Raw genomic sequence first — 25,417 nt, 5'->3', positions numbered from 1 at the left:
TGAAAAAAGGAAAAGAATAGAATAAGAAGTCTGTTAAACACTAAATATATTCAAATAATTCTCACAAGCAATTAGGGCTTATATATAAACAGTATAACTTACATAAGTAATTTTCTGACTGTATGGTGCGGTGCGATCAGATTTCAGCCTGTCCTGTGCTCGCTTCTTGGTTCACATCACAAATTACATTCATTATTTTTCTCCTTCCTTCGGGACAATTCTTGGACCTTTCAACACCTTCATAACAATAACTTGCCGATTTGCAGTATCGAACATAAATTACTTGAATTTTAATTAATTATTAACTGTTGTCTGCACGCTGGCAAGACCGCTCACTTTTATGGCTTCTAGACGACCTTCTTTATGCTTCTACATTATAGGAAGAAGTACGATTAAATGTAAAGATCTACAAAGGTTTTTACCGTCATATTTTTCATTTAGATCGAAGCGGAACGCTCAGTTCAGCTTCTGATAAAATATTTCTTTGACTGCGCAATCAATGTATTAGCGTTCGCGCTAGATGCGCATCTATGAAGTTACGTAAACTATATAAGACAAATGTCTTTCAAAGAATAGGTCTCTTCTCATAAGTTGACAATTTAGTACACAGCTAGGTGAATGCATTTCCAAGGGTACTCACCGCTTTCATACAATGGAAATCCCAACAACATTACAACTGATGAATAGGTTTTCTGTAGAATGGGTGAGGAAAGGAATGTATGGAGAACACTGACAAGAAGAAGGGACTGAGAGATGGCACATTTGTTAAGACATCAGGCAGTAACTTTCATGGTACTAGAAGGAGCTGTAGACGGTGAAAACTCAAGAGGAAAACAGAGATTGGAATACATCCAACAAATAATTCGTGGCGAGTCGCATAAAAACGGTATGAAGACCGATAACTGATCAAAAACCAGAATATTATTAAAAAACCACTAAATATCTCACTTCATTACATGTTTCTCCCACTGTAATTTTTTCGTAGGTCCCGATTCCACTACTTTTAAAATCCAGATTCTATCAAACTTCTGGCACTGTTAAAGTAATTGCATGGGGGCACAATGTGAATATACTTCCCCGGCTTGGCTTGTAGTAACAGTGAAAATGAGGAAAATAAATAATGAAAGACAGACACTTAAGCAAAGTAAGTGACAATGAAAATAAGAGTTTAGTTCCTACTTGATAACCAGCGAAGTGCTACTTCTGCTTGCAGCACACAGGCTGGCTCTTCCATCCTCTTGTGATACGTAGCAGACACGCTACACGTAAGGTTTTTCTCTGTCGGTAACACCGAGGAAATAGCTTGACGATCGAAAGAGAACAAAAGGTGTTGACTTTCTTTCCACAACAAACAGGGGCGTCAGCCCGGTTTCATGTTTACAAAACAGACCCCTGTTTCGTGTTTGTTGCCTTTGCTGCTGCTCAAACAGTCGAAACAGTGTGCCACAACTTCACACACATTTATAACGCTCTACCTTAGGCTGTTGCCCGACTTATATACATGCGGTAATTGGTGTTCCAGAAACACACAAAAATTGAACAGTAATAGCGAACGAAAGTGAGAGCAGGGTCCATCTAAAGGGCACATTCACTGCTAATGTTGGATCTTAAATGATTTATGTTAGGGATTAGTGTGTTGTTTTGTGCTGCTATGAATATCATGTTTGTATCGTAGCTACTGCTCTATGTGGCAATGCAGTCAAATATTATGGGGAAATGAATTACCCTCTGTCTTCGCCTCTGCGACCTTCTGCATGTTTCGGGCTTTCAAATAAAAATCTGGCCCACAACTACGTAGCCTCAGAGTTGAAATATTAAAAGTTTTGGCTGGTTTCGTTGTCTAGCTGGTGGGATACTTAGTTGCCGCATTACATGCCAAATACTGCTGAGTCTACAGTATACAATATGAATACACACATGAATCGAATGGTCGAAGGTTCCTGTCACTCGGCAATTGCGAATTTTGAATGTAACATAGAAATTTATAAATGAGAGATCGCAATTAAATAAAATCAGCAGGTACCATTTTAACGACTTTAAATGATGTGTACGATATCAGAAGTAGTTTTAAGAATGCCGTTTATTTCTTCAAAACACTTATTGATGTCCTTGTTCCAGCAATTAAATAAAATATAAGTTGAATAACAGGGAAACAATAGACTCCTACGTCACGTAATTACTTACGAGCAACAACATTGCTCGCGAGGTATTCACATCTAAACAGATACTACATCTTCACTGCACAAGCCACGGAAATCTCACAAGTGCAAAAGTGGGCACTACGATATATTTCTATCTCCCATGTGCCGCGCGGGATTAGCCGAGCGGTCTCAGGCGCTGCAGTCATGGACTGAGCGGCTGGTCCCGGCGGAGGTTAGAGTTCTCCCTCGGGCATGGGTGTGTGTGTTTGTCCTTAGGATAATTTAGGTTAATTAGTGTGTGAGCTTAGGGACTGATGACCTGAGCAGTTAAGTCCCATAAGATTTCACACACATTTGAACATTTTTATCTCCCGTGACCACGCTCAAACTGCTCAACACTGTCCAAGTATTTCCTGCGACCGCCCGTCGCGCCTTCCCGTCCAGCACTCCCCCATGTCTTGTACTACCCGATGCTCCTCCTCCACTTCCATACGCTCTCTCCATTGATTTCGGTAGTCATCTACAACAGTAACGAGCGCTGTGATTGGCTAGAGCGCTCCCGCCGTGTCTCCAAGCCAACACACACTCAAAAACATACAAAAACACATATGAAATACTGGATTTACATTTAAATGACTTGAAATTAAATAAATATTCCTATGGCTGGACCATGAACACGCTCTACCACATATTATTAAATACATAAACAAATTAAATAAACATATATCAAAGGAATAGAAGCAAAAGTAGGCCAGTAGTCTAATGTCTCTGTGCTCTCTAAAGCACAGTAAAGATTTGACCAATTTTTTCATGAATGGTATATATCGGATATAAACAAACAAGTAGACGAATAAATATATGTTTATAAGCATGCTGCTATCGTTTTCTCGTGTAACTGTGGAGTACTTATGGCCTGAAGCGATCAATAGTAATCGGCCACTTTGACCTCCAATAACTCATATACTAGTCAAGTTACATGCCTATAATTCATACCGGAAACTCGTTATTGGGTGTTACTTCTATAATTTACAGTCAAATAACAAACTTCAAACTAATAAAGATATTGATAACCAGATTACACCATCATAATCGTCGTGCAAATAATGGTAATGTACATGTTGCATTTTAAGGTATCATGTTTCCTCTGGCTATTATTAATTTCTACATGAACTGTGAAATACCTGCCATTATGGTTTCACAAAGTGCGCCATCTTTGGTACTCCCGGCGTACATATCTCCTTCATCGACACAAAGCACAGTCCTCGACACAGCGTCAATGTGGAATTCCCAGCCACGCGGTCGGCCTGCACCATACGCTGGGGCTACCCCTCTTGCTCCGGCTAATGTTCGGAACCCCATGGTTGCTGACGAGCCCTGGCTTGCCGAGCGGCCCATGCTCACGCCAATTGCGAACTTACAATATTTTCAGGGCGCCACTACACGCCCATTACCTCACAGTGTGACGTACTATAAGGTCTGCAGCATGCTTGGTATACTATTTATTCACTGTTATTAATTAACGTAACTGTCATTAACTGTTTCATGTTCCCGTCCAGTGTATTGTTTAACATTTTCAGAGTTGTAGTGTCATTAATTTTAAGTTGCAGTGAAAGATGCACCTGTATTGAGAAACCGAACAATAAAAGCGAAGATTGTTTCATGTTCCTGTCCAGATAACATTTTCATAGTTGCGGTGTCATTAATTTCAGGTTGCAGTGAAAAATTTAGCAAACTGACAGTAAAAATGAAGACAAGAGCTGTCAAAAAAGGTGTCATCTGCAGTGGTGTGTGAAATTGTTTCGAAATTTGACGTGAAAAATAATAGGCTAATGAGTGACTTTTCTAACACTACAAATGCTGAGAATTCCACGTGTTAAAATATTTCTTACTTATACGAAGCAGAATAAAACGGGCAGTCAAACTGCAATGCCTCACACTGCTCTAAATTATTAATGATCGAAAATATGTGGTCCACAGTAGGTACTGGAACACACTCATCTGGAAATGGTGGCTCTCTTGGAATAAGCATTTGTGTGTGGACAAATTTTGCGCTCATTAGCCACAAGAACTATGCAAAATACAAACGTAAGGTTGCGTGGAAACAAGTTATAGTGTAGACGTGTAGAAGTTGTACATTTGAAATTAAAATTTAGTATTGTAAATGCAAACAATTACAGAAAAAGCTCAGTACTATCAAATACATGACATATAGTTTAGAGTTCCATATTTCAGGTGCACAAACCTTAGTCCTAAGTTGGGAAAAAAGCGTTACAGCTTTCCAGATGATTGTATCTGTAACTTCAGATTCAGCTTTTATAATTTCATATTACTAATATCATATCGCTACTGTCGTTTGTACTTGGTCTGGTTGGAGGATTCTGGAACAAATGTACTTTGTCCTCTATAATCCACTTTACTAGTTCATTATGTGCTCGTATAAGAGACTTTAAGGAAACTTCGAGGTCCAGGAAAAAAAAGACTTATTGGAAAACTGCGTGGATTAAACTATGACGGGGAGTACATGGAATGAACTTGACATGGTCGATACGCTAATACGAAGCCGGTTATTGCGCCGCAATCCGTATTTAGGTGGTGGAGTCTTGAGTGTGCTGGGTCTTTTCTAGTATTGCATTAGGCGCATAATATTCATGTCATAACGAGGATCGGCCGATGAAAACATTTGAGCGTGCGCCCCCGCGTGTGGGTTTCTTTGTTAACAGCGCCCTCGTTGATATGATAGAGATTTATGTGATTAAAACAACATTCTAAAAAAAAAAGGGTAAAATACAAGCATACCTAAAACTGTATTCATTCTTTACCAGAGTCACTCACGTCCACCCACACATCACACAATCAGTAAAATGTTGTAAATTAGGTATGATTTGAATTTCCTACTCTTACATTTGCCGCGTTTGCCGGTATTATCAAACGACTGAAGATTTGGTAAACTGTTCTAAGACCTCGTTTTTGAGAACCATGGCTGCAATATCGACCGATACTTGTGTGGATTTGTGATAACTTACAAAGAACATGATTGAGAAACCCATTCTTCTTCTTCTTCTTCTTCTTAAAGATTATCTCCGGCCGGCGCCGATTCTCTGTCCCCAGCCGCCATCTTCTTCTGTCTTGGCTTCCCTTAACGTTCATATTCCTTGCTTCCTTTGCCTCCTCCACATCATTATGCCAGTTGCGTCGTGGGCGAACACTCTTCTTCCGCTCGGGCGGTATCCATCGTAGCATTCTATTTGGTACCCTTTCTTCATTCTTCCTATTCGCTTAACCAAACCACATCAGCTGTTTTTGTTAGTCGTCGTCATAGATATCCTTATCCACTTTCATACTACGTCGGATTACATCATTTCTTATGCTATCCATCCTAGTAGAGCCTGAGCTTCGGATTAAGTAATCCGTTTCAGTCGCAAGCAGTTTATTTTTGTTTTTTGCTAACGTCCCAGGCTTCTGCTCAGTAGAAAACTGCACCCTGAGGTATAGTCTTCTATATTCTCTTCTTCATTGTTATCTTTTTATTGACAGAACAGAGTGTGCAGGTAAATTAGGTTTTGTCCTATTGTCTGATTATAAAATACGGTCAATGTCAATGTGGAACATACTGCTCTGTGGCCCATAAATGCTACGCAGAGTAATCCGTTTCAGTCGCAAGCAGTTTATTTTTATTTTTTGCTAACGTCCCAGGCTTCTGCTCAGTAGAAAACTGCAGCCTGAGGTATAGTCTTCTACATTGTCTTCTTCATTGTTATCTTTTGTATTGACAGAATAGAGTGTGCAGGTATATTAGGTTTTGTCCTATTGTCTGATTATAAAATACGGTCAATGGGAAAGTGGAACATACTGCTCTGTGGCCCATAAAAGCTACGCAGAGACGGGCTCCCTCCTTGAAACAAGAAGCCATGCTTCTTAGGACGGTGTTACATACTTAGAAGAGTGAGAAAGACCTCGTCTCACGTGTGTGGCGTGAAGAAGATACGTCATGATCGTATTTATGACGTTACTACGCAGCTTTCTGTCCAGCACTTACGTCCATTGTTCTTGTCATCTAAATGACCTGTATTAATGTAGGGCAGAATTTTGAACTACCTGGATACCGGTACGTAATTATTTGACCTTTACTTCTCTTTGGTTTTTCCCTAAAATCTGGCATCTACTGAAACAATGACGCTAACTTCCCTACTCTCTATAGCCGTAGAAGACCGTCATGAATTTTCTGAACGACATACTGCTGGGTGTAAAACTGTAGAGCTAAGGAGCTTTCAGAGATGTGGAGACCGCTAGGAGTATTGCAGCCCAAATACATCTCATAGGCTCGAGTGCCCTCGAGGTCATATGTTACGAGGATGTGTTGAAAGGTATTGCCTCCCAATTTTTAAGGTAAAAACTTCTAGAGCTTTCTAAACATAACCAAATTTATTAAAATTCAACACCTTTATTCTTCATGTCTGCATATTTATTTCTCAACGTAGGCAACCTGACGACCAACATTTTTCTCTCAACAAGAGACCAGTTTGTTGATACTGTCACTAGAACATTTGACTGCGTTGACCGTGCCACAATGTCACTTCTGCTTGCACCGCTTCATCACAGTCAAGGTGAAGTCCTCGAAGGTGTTCTTTAAGTTCTGAAAATAGATGAAAATCTGATGAGGCCAAGTTCGGCCTGTATGGAGGATGCTCGATGACAGTGAACCGAAGCCGGCGGATTGTTGCAGATGTCGCAATGTTCGTGTGTCGTCTGGCATTGTTATGCTGAAATTATGCTGAAGGAGGGGATGGTCCATGTGTGGACGAATTCTTAGAATTCGTACTTTCCATTCCTGAGGGTCTTGCAGTGCATTACAGAATTTATGGTGGTTCTTTTAGACATGAATTCTAAATTCACCGCATCTTGACCATTCCAGAACACCGTGAAGTTGACTCTGCCTGTTAATGGTGCAATCTTGAACTTGTTGGGTGTCGGTGATCCTTTGTGGTAAAAATCCATTGGTGTTCTTCTTATCAGGGTCAAAATGATGAACCCTGTACTCGTAACTGACAAAATGTAGTTAAGGAACCTCCGCACTCAAAGGCAAAACAAACTGAAGAGTGAAAATGGAAAAAGGTCTAAGTGCCACCTCATCAATGCAAAAAAATATGGAGACAAATAGAAATTAAACATTTCATTAAGACTGTTATAAGGGCTCTGCTAGGAAACCGACTGCGTCGAAGTGGGAATAAGTATGTTTTTCTTTCAGGTGCCATAAATAGAGAGACATTACGCTTTATTTGTGACAGCATGAGTACAGAAATACAGTAGTAGCAATTTTATTAATAGAGCTGTGGTCAAGAAAAACCATTTCTCATTCCTTTAAAATTCTTTACAAGTAAGTACCAGAGCTAAATTCAAGAGAAAAAGTGTCTCAAAATTGACTTCTGTTTACTATAGAATACCACTCTTGGAATCAGATGTTGCAAAGTTTACTATAGAACTTCCTGTGCTGTGGAGAACGGAATGGCATCGTCGTCAACAGGTCTTTCTCTTTTGTTCAAAAATGGTTCAAATGGCTCTGAGCACTATGGGACTTAACTTCTGAGGTCACCAGTCCCCTAGAACTTAGAGCTACTTAAACATAACTAACCTAAGGACAGCACACACATCCATGCCCGAGGCAGGATTCGAACCTGCGACCGTAGCGGTCGCGCGGTTCCAGACTGTAGCACCTAGAACCGCTCGGCCACGTCGGCCGGCTTTCTCTTTTGTAAAAGATATACGTGAAACGACAGACTGTTGTATGATGTGCAACAGAGCGATGTTGCATTGTTGACACCACCTAGATGATTCAAGCCTTGTCCAAGAATATCGTGGTGCTTCGACTCCACTGAGAAGATGTGATTCTTTTATATTATAGTGCAAGCGACATTTATCGTTCTGGTATACAAGGCGGATCCACTACGATCTTTACATACCATTCGACGAAATTTGAACGTAATTGGAGCAGCAGTGGATGTTTGTTCATATCTACCTCTCCTGTCACGTTGTGATGACCGAGGGGGTGGGGGATGGGGGAAGCGGTATGCGACACTGGTACACGCGTTGACGCGCGAAAGAAACGTTAATCGGTAGATCTAAGACCATCAGATCGGCCACACCCTCTATACCACACTCGCACATTTGGTGGGAATCTTAAAAATGTCCTTGTATAGAGACAGCCATTCACTGATTCCTTGATTACTGTGTAACAGGCAGCTACTTCGAGACATGTTACGTGAGTGGTGCTCCAACGATGAACTAGCGCCTTCTGGTCACATGCGAGATCTAAGGAGCTTTGAAAGGGATGCCTGTCACGCTGGAACCCAGGAATCAGTGAAAGACTGCCTGTGTGCAGGAATATTAGTAATATGTGCGGCAAAATTTCTCATATGGCCCCTAGGATATGTGTGTGTTTGTGTGTGGGATGCGTGGGGGGGGGGGGGGGGGGGGAGGTTACAAGGACCGTTTGCCGTTTTAATGACGGGTATATCAATCTGTCCCCACTGCGATAAAGCCACAAGAGAGGGAGAAAGTGGACGGGTGGAAAACATAAACACTGTTTGCTGTTTCGGTCATGTTCAGATCTCATCGAATGGTTTAACGGTTCCTAGTGTTTCCATCCTGCTCACCATAAAAAAATTGCAGTCTAGCCAAAGGGCCACACCGTCTTTAATTACGTTGCAGCCCCACGATGTCGTTAGAGAAGGACTGAGTAGTCCATAGGATGTCAGCAATGGAAAAGATTGCTAAGATCGTCGTCTGTTGCTCTTCGTACTGAAAACTGTTATTTTCGACTGCGGAATACGCGTGAATTAACGTCCAGAGGGAAGAGGCGATTTCACTGAAGCCCTTTATGTCACCTCCTGAGGTCTTTGATTGTGAGCGGCGGTGCATCTGATATGTTTTACTAGGCTACCCATAAGGCCGCGCGACCACTACGCTCGCAGGTTCGAATCCTGCCTCGGGCATGGATGTGTGTGATGTCCTTAGGTTAGTCAGGTTTAAGTAGTTCTAGGGGACTGATGACCTCAGATGTTAAGTCCCATAGTGCTCAGAGCCATTTAACCATAAGGAAACTGCGTGATGTCAACGCTGAGTCTTGTGGTTCTTACCTCCGCCGCAGAGGCGTTGGAGGAAGGTGGTGAAATGTATGGATGAGGGAGTGTGACGACCTTCCCATCCTTTGACACATCTATGGTGGCGTTTGGCAGAATTGTATTGAAATTTGGTGTCCTTGCGACATCATTACCCGAACTTACTCCTCACGAGAACTTCTGAGCTCTGGTCATTACTTCGCATGTGTCGACCGCTTGGTGTGTGAGGCATCGCCGAGCTCTAGAATGACATCGCAGGGCTGCAACAGAGGAACGTTGTGGGCACTTGTGAACCAAATTTCAAATTTATGCGTCGCAAAGGGAGAAAACCTTGAAAAAAGTGCCTCTATAACTTGTTGCGCAATGTATTTGAGAAGGAAGAGTGTGGGACACTTTGATTATACTACATTTGGTGATCTTACACCACTGTTTTGACAACAATGCTTGTTTAGCATCTTTAACAAACAAGAAGTGAGTTGCATGTACTGGAATTACGTGGGGTGAGTTCATAGATTTAGCTGATTCCACAGTCTTAAAGGGCCTTGTGCAACAATGGCCTTGCAAAATCTCTCACTCACCAAAAGCTCACGTATTATCTGTTGAAACCATCCCAATGTAACTGGAGGAAACCTTGACCCATGGCACTTGGAACTGCATTACGGAACATTGCTTTCCACAAAGACCATTCGCCATCCAGTCCTGAGATTTTCTCCATCATGTGGTACTTGGAACAAATCTAGGGATATCCAACAGAGTTCCGACCACAAAATGACACTGAAAATTCGTTTTGCGAAAAAATGGCGATTACATCGTTTTACATTTCCAGTCTCCTGTTGTTGACAGATGTCTTATATCCTCTGCTTCATGTCAGGAGTGAACATTCGAGCACTCCTATCCAAAACCAAGATGTACTTTAAACAAGCCAAATGGTCGAAATTTTCCCAAAAGATGCCTGCATGAAATGGATAAACCCACGTTCAACGAGTACAACAGGTCCACTGGGGGTACTGGACAGCACAACCAACAATTATAATTGGCAAATGTTGAACAATCGAAACATCCGGGCAGTAACAGAGAACTTCGAAAGCAGAGCTCGCAAAATAAAGGAAGATATCCCGCAAGATTCTCTTTCGGCTCCACTCCATTTTAATTTGTATACACAAGACCTTCCAGTAACACAGTCGAGGAACTTTATTAATGGTAAAGATATTGTTCCGATTGCTCAGGTTCAAAGCTTTAGGGAAGCTAGAACAACACTAACATCAGACCGGAAGACATTGAACGGATGTTTCGAATATAACTCTCTCCAACAAAATCCTCAAAAGACCGTTGTATCAACTTGCCACCTACGAAATAACATCCAAAGCACAAACCTAACATCACGTATAGAGATCAGACCCTCCAGTACGGCAACACACCAAAATACCTAGGTGCTACCCTAGACAGGTCACTGATATACAAAAATTTGTTCACTGAACGCTGCAGCTAAAATCAAAACTCGGAACGAAGTACTCCAGAAGTTAACAGGAAGCGCTTGCGGTGCCAATGCAACGGCAGTCAGATCATCAGTTTTAGTTCTTGCATACTCCTACTTTTGTTCTACCTGGATTAAACTGTTCCACCATGGAAAAATAAATGACACACGGATCAATCAAGCAATGCGCCTCAGCGCAGGGTATATTCATCCCACAAACACACACACTGGCTGCCGGTACTTAATAATATTCCACCACCATCTGTGAGGAGATCACAGTCATTGCTGAACATGAGGACCAGACTAAAACATAATCCATAATTATCAGTTCATTTAGAAATTTCATCATCTGAAGCCCGCCGTTTGAGGTTTAGCATACAATCCTGGCGTACGGCAGTCAGCTTACAGGACACGAAATTAAACAAGCAAGAAGCGTGGACCAATCAGTGGCAGGAGCAATCTTCCATGAAGCATCACCTGTTAATCAAACCTCCGTGTGAGCGACCAGCGGGTTTTCATCTTCCCCGACGACACTTGTGTACATTGAATTGGAACGGAGCTCACCGGTGTAGATACGCAGAATTGCTACACCAATGGGGATGGAAGTCGTTCAGTGAAATTGAATGTGGTGAATATCTGCAAATCATACATCGCATAACATTTGAAAGTTTCCTTAGAGCATTCAGAGGGATAATGGAAGACCTTCACAATTTTTCTGCAGAATTTATGACGGATTTCCAACCTGAACATAGAGCTGTAAACTCATTACGAACTGGAAATTGTGTGTAATTGTTGTCAATAGCTGTCTATATTTATCCATCGTCATACGATGAATAAATTCGAAGTACCCACCGACAAACAGTTTTCTGTACCGAAATTCTGCAATGATAGCCTGTACACTGTCTCGTGATGTACATTTACTTAACAGCTCTGTAAGTATTTCTGGTTTCATCAACCCGATTCCGATGAGTTTCGTCAATTGTTGTACACGATCGTCCACTTCGAGCTCTGTTACACACGTTAAGGTCAGCACCACCGACCACCGTTTCTTCCATTAAGAACATGAACAACGCAACGTCGTAAATTACTGATATCGATACAACCATAGCAGTACATAGCTTCCGTTTTTAAATGGAAGCTATGTTTTCTACGGTTCAGGACTTCGATTACAGCACGCTGTTTCTCACGAACTTTCATAGTTACTTTATACACCACCATGGTAAACGCTAGAATTTGGAACCCTGTAGCGGCAGAGGGTAACAACTTGCGTCGGCGAAGCGAGAAAGCCCACCGGGTAATATGCATGGCATGTAATGCCTCAACCTATATGGCGACCCAACAAAAAAATTCGGACGCTTTAATTTTCAGTAGGCCATCGTGTTCCTCGTAATTCATATCCTTCCTGGGCCCACATGATAAGTAGTTACTCTGATCCATTACTGGTGCACTCATTCTTTAATCTGTACTTTAAAGCAATAGGTATCTGTGCTGTTAATTATTGTCGCCTGCCCTGAAACCGTTCCATACACCGAATTACTTCCATCAATGTGAAACTCTGCATACCTTTGCCAACGACATATCGATGGAATGGCTCATGGATGTCGTAGGTTCAGCAGCTCCGTCAAAAGTGGCAGTTATTAAGTCGCGGGAGCGCCAGCCACACGATTCGGCCGCTCCGGTAACTAAAAAAACAATAATATGTTTGACCGCAGCTCATGCAGAAGTAGGTTCACTTCGGCAGCTATTTCAGGCGAATCATCGCCAGGCACACCAGGCTGCTATCTTCTCACAGCTGTTACTGCTGCTGGACGCTGTGAATTCCCCGTCACACCCTGCTGTGCTACCGCGGGACTTTATTGGCAGTGCCTGACTAGCGGTGCCTCAAACCTTTCTCTGGATACCTATAATACAATGGCCTATGTCGTGCGCAACGCTATAAAATTTCTCACATTTTAATTAAGTTTCAGTGATTTCATCTAGCAACGGACGCTAAGTTTCTGGAACTTCAAATGTCAAATATTTCTACTTCGCTTATGTTCTATGTGCTTTAATTTTTTCAGATAGAAGGGTCCATCAATTTTAACTCAATTAACGTTTAATGACCAGTAAAAACTGTAACGTTATTTATTACTGTAGCTTATATCAGTCTGTAGTATGAGTCGCATGTTCTATTTTTGTAATTTTTTATTTGCACAGCTGGAACGCATTAAGGTGTACAGTATTACGGGGCTGCTCCTCTACCCACTCCAGTACCTTTTTTTCATTTTAACGTCTTTATCTATTAACAATTGTAATTAATCTTTCACTTTTTCCTCTTAGGTTTACTATATTACGTTTTTTTCTAATTATTAAAATGTTGCTGATAGCTTATAAATATTGTCAAGTCATTACAAACTGGTCCGCCTCCATGTGGCTGGACACGGGCAACGGTACATTGGTCACCGAAGTAACTACATCTGGGAGAGTATGTGATGTGTGTGTGTGTGTGTGTGTGTGTGTGTGTGTGTGTATGTGTGTGTGTGTGTGTGTGTGTGTGTGTGTGTGTGTGTGTGTGTGCGTAGATTTTTGTTGTTAGGGGTGGTATAAGAATCGAGGGGCATGAAAGGGAAGCAGTGGTTGGGAAGGGAGTGAGACAGGGCTGTAGCCTATCCCCGATGTTATTCAATCTGTATATTGAGCAAGCAGTGAAGGAAACAAAATAAAAATTCGGAGTAGGTATTAAAATCCATGGAGAAGAAATAAAAACTTTGAGGTTTGCCGATGACATTGTAATTCTGTCAGAGACATCAAAGGACTTGGAAGAGCAGTTGAACGGAATGGATAGTGTCTTGAAAGGAGGATATAAGATGAACATCAACAAAAGCAAAACGAGGATACTGGAATGTAGTCGAATTAAGTCAGGTGATGCTGAGGGAATTAGATTAGGAAATGAGACACTTGAGGTAGTAAAGGAGTTTTGCTGTTTGGGGAGCAAAATAACTGATGATGGTCGAAGTAGAGAGGATATAAAATGTAGATTCGCAATGGCAAGGAAAGCGTTTCTGAAGAAGAGAAATTTCTTAACACCGAGTATAGATTTAAGTGTCAGGAAGTCATTTCTGAAAGTATTTGTATGGAGTGTAGCCATGTATGGAAGTGAAACATGGACGATAAATAGTTTGGACAAGAAGAGAGTAGAAGCTTTTGAAATGTGGTGCTACAGAAGAATGCTGAAGATTAGATGGGTAGATCACATAACTAATGAGGAAGTATTGAATAGGATTGGGGAGAAGAGAAGTTTGTGGCACAACTTGACTAGAAGAAGGGATCGGTTGGTAGGACATGTTCTGAGGCATCAAGGGATCACCAGTTTAGTACTGGAGGGCAGCGTGGAGGGTAATAATCGTAGAGGGAGACCAAGAGATGAATACACTAAGCAGATTCAGAAGGATGCAGGCTGGAGTAGGTACTGGGAGATGAAGAGGCTTGTACAGTATAGATTAGCATGGACAGCTGCATCAAACTAGTCTCAGAACTGAAGACCACACCAACAACAACAGCTTATCAATATTGTCAAGTCATTACAAACTGGTCCACCTCCATGTGGCTGGACATGGGCAACGGTACATTGGTCACCGAAGTAAGTACATCTGGGAGAGTATGTGATACGTGTGCTTGTGGGGGGTTTGTGTGTGTGTGTGTGTGTGTGTGCGTAGATTTTTGTTGTTAGGGGTGTTGGGTGATAGATGTGTCGGCTATGAGACCAATTGTAGCAAAACGACCCTCTACATTATGAAGTCAATAGGTCTAACGGTAAGCAGCAATGGGAAAAACGTGCCTTCTGTATGTCTTACGAGCAGTGCTGTGCTAACTCTGATAACTACATACATTTGAGCACAGCTAGGGGGTTATCTTTAGCCTCAGACTTAACACAATAATCGTTACATGCTACTGGTTTCAGACCGACCGAAAGATCAAGTTCAGATCTAAAAATAGAAATATATGAACTGAAACTACTGTCTGTGAGACCCGGCAGACGTTGTTCTGCCTCTGTATGTTTATTTAGCTCTGCATGTTTAACAGAGGATCATCTGTGTGTAATAAAGAATTTATAATTCGCGTATATCGCTCTTCGGGTGTTGCAGCAGTCTTGATGTAGGAGTTGGCACTCTCCGATTTCCAACTCGTGCGTCTCCCTCTTCATATATTTCAGCAGCTCTTGATGTAGAGGCTCTGATTCGGTCAATTTCGTTGCATGCGTCTCGATCGCCAGATGTTTTGGCAGCTTTTGAAATATAGACTCTGATTTGCACAGATTCCTGTTGCGCGTCTCTCTCTTTCATGGAAGTACCGTGGGGGGATATGCCGCTACAGACTTACTCTGTACATTGCTTTGAAGCCGGCGCCGCTGTGTTAGTGGCCCCTAAAAATCAGCAGAGTATTGCTTATAACTGCTTCTTGTTCTTAATTTTTGTCTTGACTACACAAGAGTTACTTTAACTATCATTATTGTTATTATAGTCATTATTATTTTAATTACTTATATCACTGTAAGTGGCAGCAGCTGCAGTAGTACAAGTACTTTGTTAGTTCATAGTATTAGTTATTCACCTTGCTGCTTCAGACACTCAAATCATTTTAATTACCACTGGTCATATTAAAATTGTTATTTAGTAGGGAAATATAATGTAGAAAACTATGTATGTTCAGAAGTCCTGGTCCGATAGCTGTAATAACATTAGATAAAATAAAAATTACAGTGTTTTCGTGAATAACACAGTGTCAGGATGGCATTTTCAGGCGTATTTTTTTGTGTTAAACGTGTATTTGATCCATTAATACGATGCATTTTGTCTCGTTACTATTACCTTCTTTCCGTCTAAAGTTTCGAATGAACAAAAAGCGATATAAGTGACGTGAAACGGCTGGTTTCGAAATCCAGTATATTCCTTCATATGGAATAGCGAAACTCATATTCTATCTATGCCCTCCTCCAGAAACTAATAAGAGCGTATTTTGCTGTGCCTGACGGGTTTAGAATATATCTTTCTCAAAGCGTTCAACCAGAGAGCTCTTCGAGCTGTACTGATGGGAAATCTAAAGTCAAATTACAGAAACGTAACTAAAATTCTTCTATATAAAAGAAAATATCGCTTAAACGAGTCGACTTTGTGTCTGAAATGTGATTCTTTCACACACTAGCCTATAATGGGAAGGACTAATACATGTGTAAACGATGAATCAGAAGCTAATGTTTGGGGCTGCTAACATGGCGGACGTCGGCTTCAGGTTTATGACGCCATAAAAACTTCATTTATTGCGCTCTTCAGGTGTTTCAGCAGCTGTACTGGCTGACGGTTGCCGCGCACGTCTTGTTGATCTTCCAGTGTTCGAGTTTTATGATAGAATTTCAAATAATTTGCAGTACTTGATGTTAGGTGTCAGACGAAGCGCCCAAAAGTAGTTTAATTGTACGTGATACAAATTTAATTTGCCTCTAAACAAAAGAAGAATGGAATGTCATTCATTTGTAAACGAGGAAAGAACAGTTATTCATATCGACATCCAGCACTCAACAAAATGAAAATGGTATTCCATTTCAAACTCAGTCAACAATTACTAAACACAGTCCCCAGCACTATTAGTTATTATTGAGGATACGGGCGTCGATATGATTTTGGCGATTGACTGAGAGGAATAGAAACTGATAAGCTGCAGCGTGGATAGCGCGAAAATTTTGTGCGTGCTCTGATACCAACGTATACCCAGTTTCATGGCGATCAGTTGAGCGGTATAGAACTTGATGTGCGGCAGTGCAACCTAGTCCCGAGCTACAGAAAAATGGATAGCATGAAGACTTTCTCCATGATAAATACATATACGGGTCAACTTCCATGTCGATCGGTCAAACGGTGTCGATGGTTATTACTCTCAAACAGATATACGAACATCCAGTTATATACATAGAGCTAAACATTATAAAAAATCACAAAATACTTACTGAGAGTTAGCCGAGCTCCACCAGAAGGCGCTTCCTCTCCGACTGCTGGTTTGTTTACACAACATGGGGGCGACTGGCGGTCTGCGGGTCGTATCTGGTCGCTTTGGGCTTCAGTCCGGCCCGCGGAAGAAATTCGTAGACAAAGGACATGTTTTTATTTTAACATTAGTGAATAATTCTCTTCCGTTGTGGACGTAGTATAAAACTGATTTAGCTGTAATGGGCTACTTTTATAGCCTTTTGTTTTGCCATGATTACTTGTCAAGATGCCTGGCATCCCATCTTCAGATGTTTGCATTTATTTACGTGTCGTGAACATTGTCTCTTCAATTATAGTGTCGCAGAATTTTACAACATAAGCTTTTAAGACAGGTATTGTATAGCGTCGAAGTAAAGAAACAGTCCTCACAAAAACTAAGTGAATCTAAATACCAGAAGATGAGGTAAACGTAAAATGAATAGGCTCTCAATAACGATGTTTTGTGGCACAATTTGTTGGCCTGGAGTCTTGGAAAAGAGGTGTCACTCATGTCGATGCTTTAACCAATGAAAAATAACGTAAAAGCCGCTGTAGTTTTGACTTTTTACACTAGGAGCGCTGCTGTCGTGTCACGTGACGATCTGGCCCGCGAAACGCAGTAAGAATGTGAAGTTGGCCGCCGGTAACCAAGGCTGCCCATGCCTGTTTTACACCGTAGTCGCCGAGACTCGCAGGCGTCAGCAACAGATCAGGCACGTCGGAGCAGCAGGTATGGGTTGCGTATTGGGCAGCTTTCTGCCACAGGAGTTCATCGTATATATTTACTGAAATATACATCCATGATGGATTTATTTCAGCAACTCAATAAGCTCCTTTCTATTTCCTGTCTAAATTTTTAGTTGCTCTTGTGAATGCAGATGACCTCCCTTGCTGGTTGTGTGCAAAATTTTTAGATTTTCATCGAAACTTTGTAATGTTGTTTCTCAGTTTACAAGTAACAATCCATTGATGTCTTGTTATTAGCGTATGTGTTTTCTTTCTGACAGCACAAAATTTCTTCCCATTTGGCATATGCAGGATGTTTAAAAGGAATACGTCACGTATTTCTACAGGTGGTAGTACTGGCCCTCCCGACGGAGGTTCGAGTCCTCCCTCGGTCATGAGTGTGTTTGTTGTTCTTAGCATAGGTTAGTTTATGTAGTGTGTAAGTCTAGGGGCTGATGACCTCCGCAGTTTGGTCCCTTAGGAATTCACACACATTTTTTGGTAGTATTAGTTGAAATTAGAAGAAACTTTCCTATAAATACATGTATGGGTACCGATAATAGCTGAGAAGTGATAAGGAATACCACTCAATCCATGATAAGAAGATTGCAGCACTGCATTGATACCACTGGACATCACTTCAAACATTTTCTGTAAATGGACTTTCATGCCACCTTTGTGACCTTCGTTGACCTTCAAAGACCTTGCTGTTACACATCATTGGATTCGTCTCGATAGCCGCTATCAGCAAATAAATACCAAGCTACAGCCTCCCATTTAACAAAACGAAGATGACCATCATATCTCTGAAGCGACCCCACCTAGCAACAAGAGAACAACGCCATATTATGGTCCCCGTTGTCGCATGCAACATATGTCCTACAAACGTTTCAGCTACTATCATACTTTCGGAGCTATTCTAGGGGGCAACAGTTTGTGACTCACCCTGTATATCCTCCACTGATAGTGTTGACATCTGTGAGTGGTTGTTGCTCATTGACGTCGAACAAAGGCGGTGTTCACACTGATGTGACTGGATTGTGTGTTTCTTGGTGTTTGATAATTCTTCGTGTAAATCGTATTAGAATACACAAAAGCACAGTGGACGTCGTTACAGATGAAATTCAGTTTCTTGTAATGAATATGAAATTTTTTATTGTTGCTTTAGTAGCCGGCCGGAGTGGCCGAGCGGTTCTAGGCGCTACAGTTTGGAACCGCGCGACCGCTACGGTTCAGGTTCGAATCCTGCCTCGGACATGGATGTGTGTGATGTCCTTAAGTTAGTTAGGTTTAAGTAGTTCAAAGTTCTAGAGGACTTATGACCTCAGAAGTTGAGTCCCATAGAGCTCACAGCCATTTGAACCATTGTTGCTTTAGGAGTTCGATAATGACGTAAATCATCTATCACTGTCCCGAGTCAATGAATATAAGCCATTATCAAGACGTCATGTAATTTAGAATTAATTTATCTTACCGTAATGCAAGTGACGCTATTGGCTGTTTACAACAAGTTTGTACGTAACCAGGCACGTGACGGTTTCCGCTGTCTGGCAGCCGCTTGTTTGCGGAGGCACGGAGGGCGCGCCCGGCGGACAGAGGGGCAGAGGCAATGCGGGCAAACAAGGCAGCAGCGATTGTCGCGGCAGCTGAGACAACAGCCTGGGCCGCGCGCCGCTAATGAAATGAGACCGCGACACGCCGGCGACGTCTGCCCCTGCCGGTGCTGTCAGTGTCTCCGCCTTGCGCGCGCTGCTCTGGCAGCAGCCGTCTGCACTCAAGACCGAGGTTGGACGCTAGATGCAGCGTCTACATCTGTATCGTACTCCGAAATCCTCTAATGGTGTGTGGCAGAGGGTACATTCGATACCATTAACTGTTCCCCCATTCCCTGATCCACTCATGAACGGCGCGTGGGAAGAGTGGTTGTCGATAAGTCTCTTTATTGGCTCAAATTTCTCGAATTTTCTCGTCGTGGTCACTGTAGGATGGTATATGGGAGATATTGATACTTGAATGCATGAAATGTATTAACGGCTGCTAATATGGTCAACCATCAGCTGTATAACTGAGTGACTATAATGAAAATTTGTACCGGAACTGGACTCAAACCCGGAGTACAGAACGAATATTACATCGTATTCCTGACCAGCATGGGCACTGCAGTTCTGTATTTATCCGCCGACACCAGGCCGACTGGTCCCGGCGAAGGTTCGAGTTCTCCTTCGGGCATAGGTGTGTGTGTTTCCTTAAGATAATTTAGGTTAAGTAGTGTGTAAGCTTAGGGACTGATGACCTTAGCAGTTAAGTCCCACAAGATTTCACACACATTTGAACATTTGACACCAGGCAAGCGACTTTCAATTAAAATGTCTCCATGTATGGGCGTATGTATAATGAATATATGAGTGCAGGTTATAGATGAAGCTTTGCGACATATGGAAGTTTGGCTGTACAGATGACTGATACTAGGGTACCCTAGCCTCTACGGTCCCAGGTTCGAATCCTGCCTCGGGCATGGATGTGTGTGATGTCCTTGGGTTAGTTAGGTTTAATTAGTTATAAGTTCTAGGCGACTGATGACCTCAGAAGTTAAGTCGCATAGTGCTCAGAGCCAGGATACCCTAATGGTAACACGACCTCTGATGATCAGCACGAAATCTGGCCTCGAGTCCCAGTCCGCTACCAATATTCATTGTTGTCATTCCAGTTTACAGCTGATGGTTCTACATATTCGCAACTGTGAATACATTTTTAAGCATTTCATAACCACTGTAGTCGCCGCTGTACTTGTTACATCGGACAAGCACACATCTGCAAAGGAATATTACCCTCTACTTCTGAACAATATAGAGGTATCCAGAATGAGATTTTCACTCTGCAGCGGAGTGTGCGCTGATATGAAACTTCCTGGCAGATTAAAACTGTGTGCCCGACCGAGACTCGAACTCGGGACCTTTGCCTTTCGCGGGCAAGTGCTCTACCAACTTTTTTTTTTTTTTTTTTTTTTTTTTTTTTTTTTTTTTTTTTTTTTTTTTTTTTTTTTTTTTAGCTAACTGAGCTACCGAAGCACGACTCACGACCGGTACTCACAGCTTTACTTCTGCCAGTATCTCGTCTTCTACCTTCCAAACTTTACAGAAGCTCTCCTGCGAACCATGCAGAACTAACACTCCTGAAAGAAAGGATACTGCGGAGACATGGCTTAGCCACAGCCTGGGGGATGTTTCCAGAATGCCATTATGTACTATGCAGTTTGAAACCCACGGAGGTGCCATTCAGGCATATAATTTTAAAAATTCGTGTTTTGCACAGAAAAAAAGGTAGGTAATAATAATAATAATAATAATAATCCTGCAGGAGATCTTCTGTACAGTTTGGAAGGTAGCAGACGAGATACTGGCAGAAGTAAAGCTGTGAGTACCGGTCGTGAGTCGTGCTTCGGTAGCTCAGTGGGTAGAGCACTTGCCCGCGAAAGGCAAAGGTCCCGAGTTCGAGTCTCGGTCGGGCACACAGTTTTAATCTGCCAGGAAGTTTAATATAGAGGTAATATGTTGTTCGACTCTTCCCGGAAAGTACTCTCTCAAAATTACAGGAGTAAACCTATCCGTGACGCACAACGCCCATGGTGAAACGCGTCGCTTTTCCTTGTAATTTCTCTACCTCTTCTGTCAGTCCTACTAGGTAAGGATCACGTATTGGTGATCAACACTCAAGAATCAGTCGAACAAGCGCCATATAAGACTTGTCCTTTGTTTTTGAGATACATTTTCTTAAGATTCCGTCCACGAATCTCAGGCTGAGATCTGCTTTCACTACTACTTGTTATATTTGGTCATTCCACTTAAGAGTGGTAGATTCCTTTTCTTATGTGTACGCAGTATGTTACATACACACTGAGTAAACAAAAGTCATCCAGTAGCAGCAAGCACGTATACAGATGTCGGTAGTATCGCCTACACAAGACAAAAAGTGGCATTGCATTGTCGGAGCTGTCATTTGTACTCGGGTGATTCCTGTGAAACGGTTTCCAACGTGATTACGGTCGCGCGACGGGAATTACGAGACTTCGAACGCGGAATGGTAGGTGGAGCTAGACGCATTGGACATTTCAGTTTGGAAATCCTTAGAAAATTCAATATTCCGAGATCTGTAGTGTCAAGAGCCTGCTGAGAATAGCAAACGTCAGGCATCACCTCTCATCACGAGCAACGCAAAGGCCGATGACCTTCACCGAAAGACCGCTACGGTCGCAGGTTCGAATCCTGCCTCGGGCATGGATGTGTGTGATGTCCTTTTAGGTTTAAGTAGTTCTAAGTTCTAGGGGACTGATGGCCTTAGCAGGTAAGTCCCATAGTGCTCAGAGCCATTTTTCACCGAACGACAGAGAGCAGTGGCGTTTACCTACAAGTGTCATTGCTAGCATACAGGCAGTATGGCGTCAAATAAACGCAGATATCAATGTGGAACGTACGATAAACATATCCGTTAAGACAGTGCGGCGAAATCTGGCGTTAAATGGCTAAGGAAGCAGACTACCGACGCGAGTGCCTTTGCTAGCAGCACGACATCGCTTGCAGCCCCTGTCCTGGGCTCGTGAACACGACGGTTGTACCCTAGCCTGCTGGAGAACCGTCAGACGAGCCCAGATTTCAATTGACAAGAGCTGATGGTTGTGTTCGAATACGGCGTAGGTCCGACAAAGCTATCTACCCAGGTTGCCAACAAGGTACTGTGCAAGCTGCTAGTGGCGCCCTAGTAGTGTGGGCTGTGTTTACATGGAGAAGACAGGCTCCGCTGGTCCAACTGCACCGATCATTGACTGGAAATAGTTGTGTTCGGCTACTTGGACACCATTCGCAGTCATTCATGGACGTCAATTTCCCAAACAATGATAGAATTTTTATGGATGGAAATGCGCTATGTCACCGGCCCAAAATTATTCACGATTGGTTTGAAGAACATTCCGAACAATCAGAGAACCCGACATGAATCTCTTCGAACATTTGTCGGACATAACCGAGAAGTCAGTTGATGTACAAATTCCTGCAACGGCAAGACTTTCACAATTATATGTGGCTATATACGCAACATGACTCCCTGTCACGTCGAGGTCCAACACTATATTAGGAGGTATCCCATGAACCTTTGTAGCCCCCGTATGTTTATCTTCAGCACCATTCATCAAGCCTCTGCAGATTCTTTTGCGAATTGTTAGTCTTCTGATGGTGCCATTTTATTATAGACAATAACTTCGTCTGCGAATAGCCTGATAGAGCTTCCGATGTTTTCTACTAAGTGATTTTTATGCATTGTAAACAGTAACGGTCCTATCACACTTGCTTGGGTTTCTCCGAAAATAACCCTTACACTTGTCGATTTAGTTCCGTTTAGAAAGACCTACTGAATTCTCTCTGCAAGGAAGTGTTTAATCCTAAATCTGTGTCGTATTTTGTTTTCACGAAAGGACAGTTTGGGACGGTATCAGATTCCTTGCTGAAGTCCAGGAACGCGACAACAACCAGAACAAGGAGGATCTTATGGGGGAACATGGAGCGATGAGTTTTGCAAGATCTCTGTTTACGGAATCCATGTTGGTTTTAATGAAGGAGATTACCGTTATCCAAAAACGTCATAATTCTTGAGCATGAAGCATGTTCCATAATTCTACAAAAGATTAACGTCAACGATATAGGTCATAGTGGTCTGCATCTGTCCTACGTCCCTTGCTGAAAACGGCAATGACTTGGGTTCTTTCTTTTACTACTGTCGCGTCATTCATATAGCCGCTAGTCATTTTAGTACAAGTGCACTGACGGTGTTACGGCTTTTCCGCCACATCCTGCAGTAGGTAACGGTTCGCGTGAAGAATGGTAGCAAGTGAACATGACGAATCATCATCAGCCAGTCAAATCGCTCGTTCGTAATTTCCTACGCTTCGGAATTGAAGGTAGGTGGTATTTCATTTCACTTGCAGCAATTAAAGCTGTGCAGAGAGGAGTTCAATATTACCTGTAAGCATACAGGTGAGGACTGCATCCATGGCTTCCACACAAGGTGAGGAGGAAACGATAATGGATGAGCATAAGGGGAATACTTTTTAGTAAATAATGGCGACGCAGCAGGATGGACTAAGGATGCATGTCACAACTTATAGAGCCTGTGCTGGAGCTATTCGTGCTTTTTCAAATGACCGGTCAATCCACAGAGTAGGAGACATCTTCGTCCAGACTGAATGAATGAGAGATGCTCACTTTCGTCTATGGGGCTCGAATGAGGATGCTTCATGCGAATTTTGTACCCCTGTCCCATCATGTGTGTGTGTGTGTGTGTGTGTGTGTGTGTGTGTGTTTGTGTGTGTGTGTGTGTGTGTGTTTGTGTGTTCGCCTTGCTGTGTGCCGTAGTTCCCAAGAGCAGTCGAAATTGGCAGGAAACTGTCCTACAGCCATTGCTGGAAAAATTGTCTCCTAAAGATCTGCATGTGAAAAGGCTGCTGAGGAGCTTTTACACAGCTACTTGGTAAGAAAGGACAGGACAGAATACTATCACTGAAGTGAAGGAAGAGTAGCCACCTATCGATCTACAAGTGGAACAGCTGTTGAGGAACCTGAGCGCAAATACATGGTAAGAAAGGATAGGAAAGCAAGCTATCGCTGACGTGTGGGAGAAGTATCCTCCTACCGATATACAACTGTGTAGCTCCTGAGCAACTTGTATGTACGTACATACATACATGGTAAGAAGGGACATGGCAGCAAATTATCACTGAAGTATAGGATGGCCAGTAGACACTACCACAACTGACAAAAATTGCTTCACTGTTCTGATTACACATCGAAAGTATTCTGAAAAAACCATCACTCGCAAGCAATGGATCATAATGCGACACATGGAATGAGAGCCGAGAAAAGTCATTTTAATAACACAACTACCACAAAAATGCTTTCTACAATGAATATTGAACCGAGAACATTGATATTCCGTAGAATATACTACAAAATAAGCACTTAACACCTTCCATACTTTCAGGTAGCTGATTCCACATTCTAAGGTGAGTAGAAGACTTCACCAATAACTTAATGTATATAGTATGAAACATCGACCTGATAACTAATATTTAGCGAATATTCATGATTGATTAGATAATTTTTTCTTGTGAGTGTTAGATGAGTGCCTTAGGTGGTGAGAGATATAATCCTCTTATAAGCAAGCAATTATAAAGAAAACAACAATAGCAATGACTATGTAACACTACAAATGCATCCCACCCTTGGTTCTACACAAAGATGCACTGTAATAACATCACACAACTACAAGGAAAAAACACGTTCCTCCAAAACAGTGCATGTGTCTTCAGCTCGATGTATAGATGGATGCTAAGCAGCTTAGAAGCAGTCTTAAGTCCCCTCCTACCTCCCCTCCTCCGTGCCTCTTATAACATCCCAACGAACCCCTTAAAGCCAATTAAGACAGAATATCGTAATATGACGTAGGGAAGAGTTATCTTGGCAAATACGACATCTTTGCCGATAAGCTAACACCAAGAAGTTTTGATAACAACAACATTATACATCACTGAGAGTTTTTGTTATGAAAAGAGGAGGAAGAAACCTCAGATTTAATTAACAGACAAATATCAAAGTGATAATTGCAATTAATATCTTGAAAGCTAAGTCCAAGGTGATGTTAGTCAGAGATAACTCTTATGTGGAAGAGAGTAGTAAGCGCAACGAAGAAATTCAATGCGCCTACAATATTCTCTCACAGAAGAAGTCGCTTGCTGGCTCTCGTCCTGTAAAGAGGTGCGAAATCAATTTTTGTCTTAGTTATTAAGAGTATGGAACGCGACGAGATTGTTTTGCGTTCAGAAGTGTTTCTTGCGTGACGTGATTCACGAACTTCGGAAACTGATTTTCTAAGCAGCGACAGGAACTGATAGACGCGTTTAACATTATTGACGAAACT

Source organism: Schistocerca americana, chromosome 5 (genome assembly GCF_021461395.2).
Source record: "Schistocerca americana isolate TAMUIC-IGC-003095 chromosome 5, iqSchAmer2.1, whole genome shotgun sequence".
Taxonomy (NCBI): domain Eukaryota; kingdom Metazoa; phylum Arthropoda; class Insecta; order Orthoptera; family Acrididae; genus Schistocerca; species Schistocerca americana.
The sequence above is the reverse complement of the archived record's forward strand: the minus strand, read 5'-3'. Positions refer to the sequence as shown.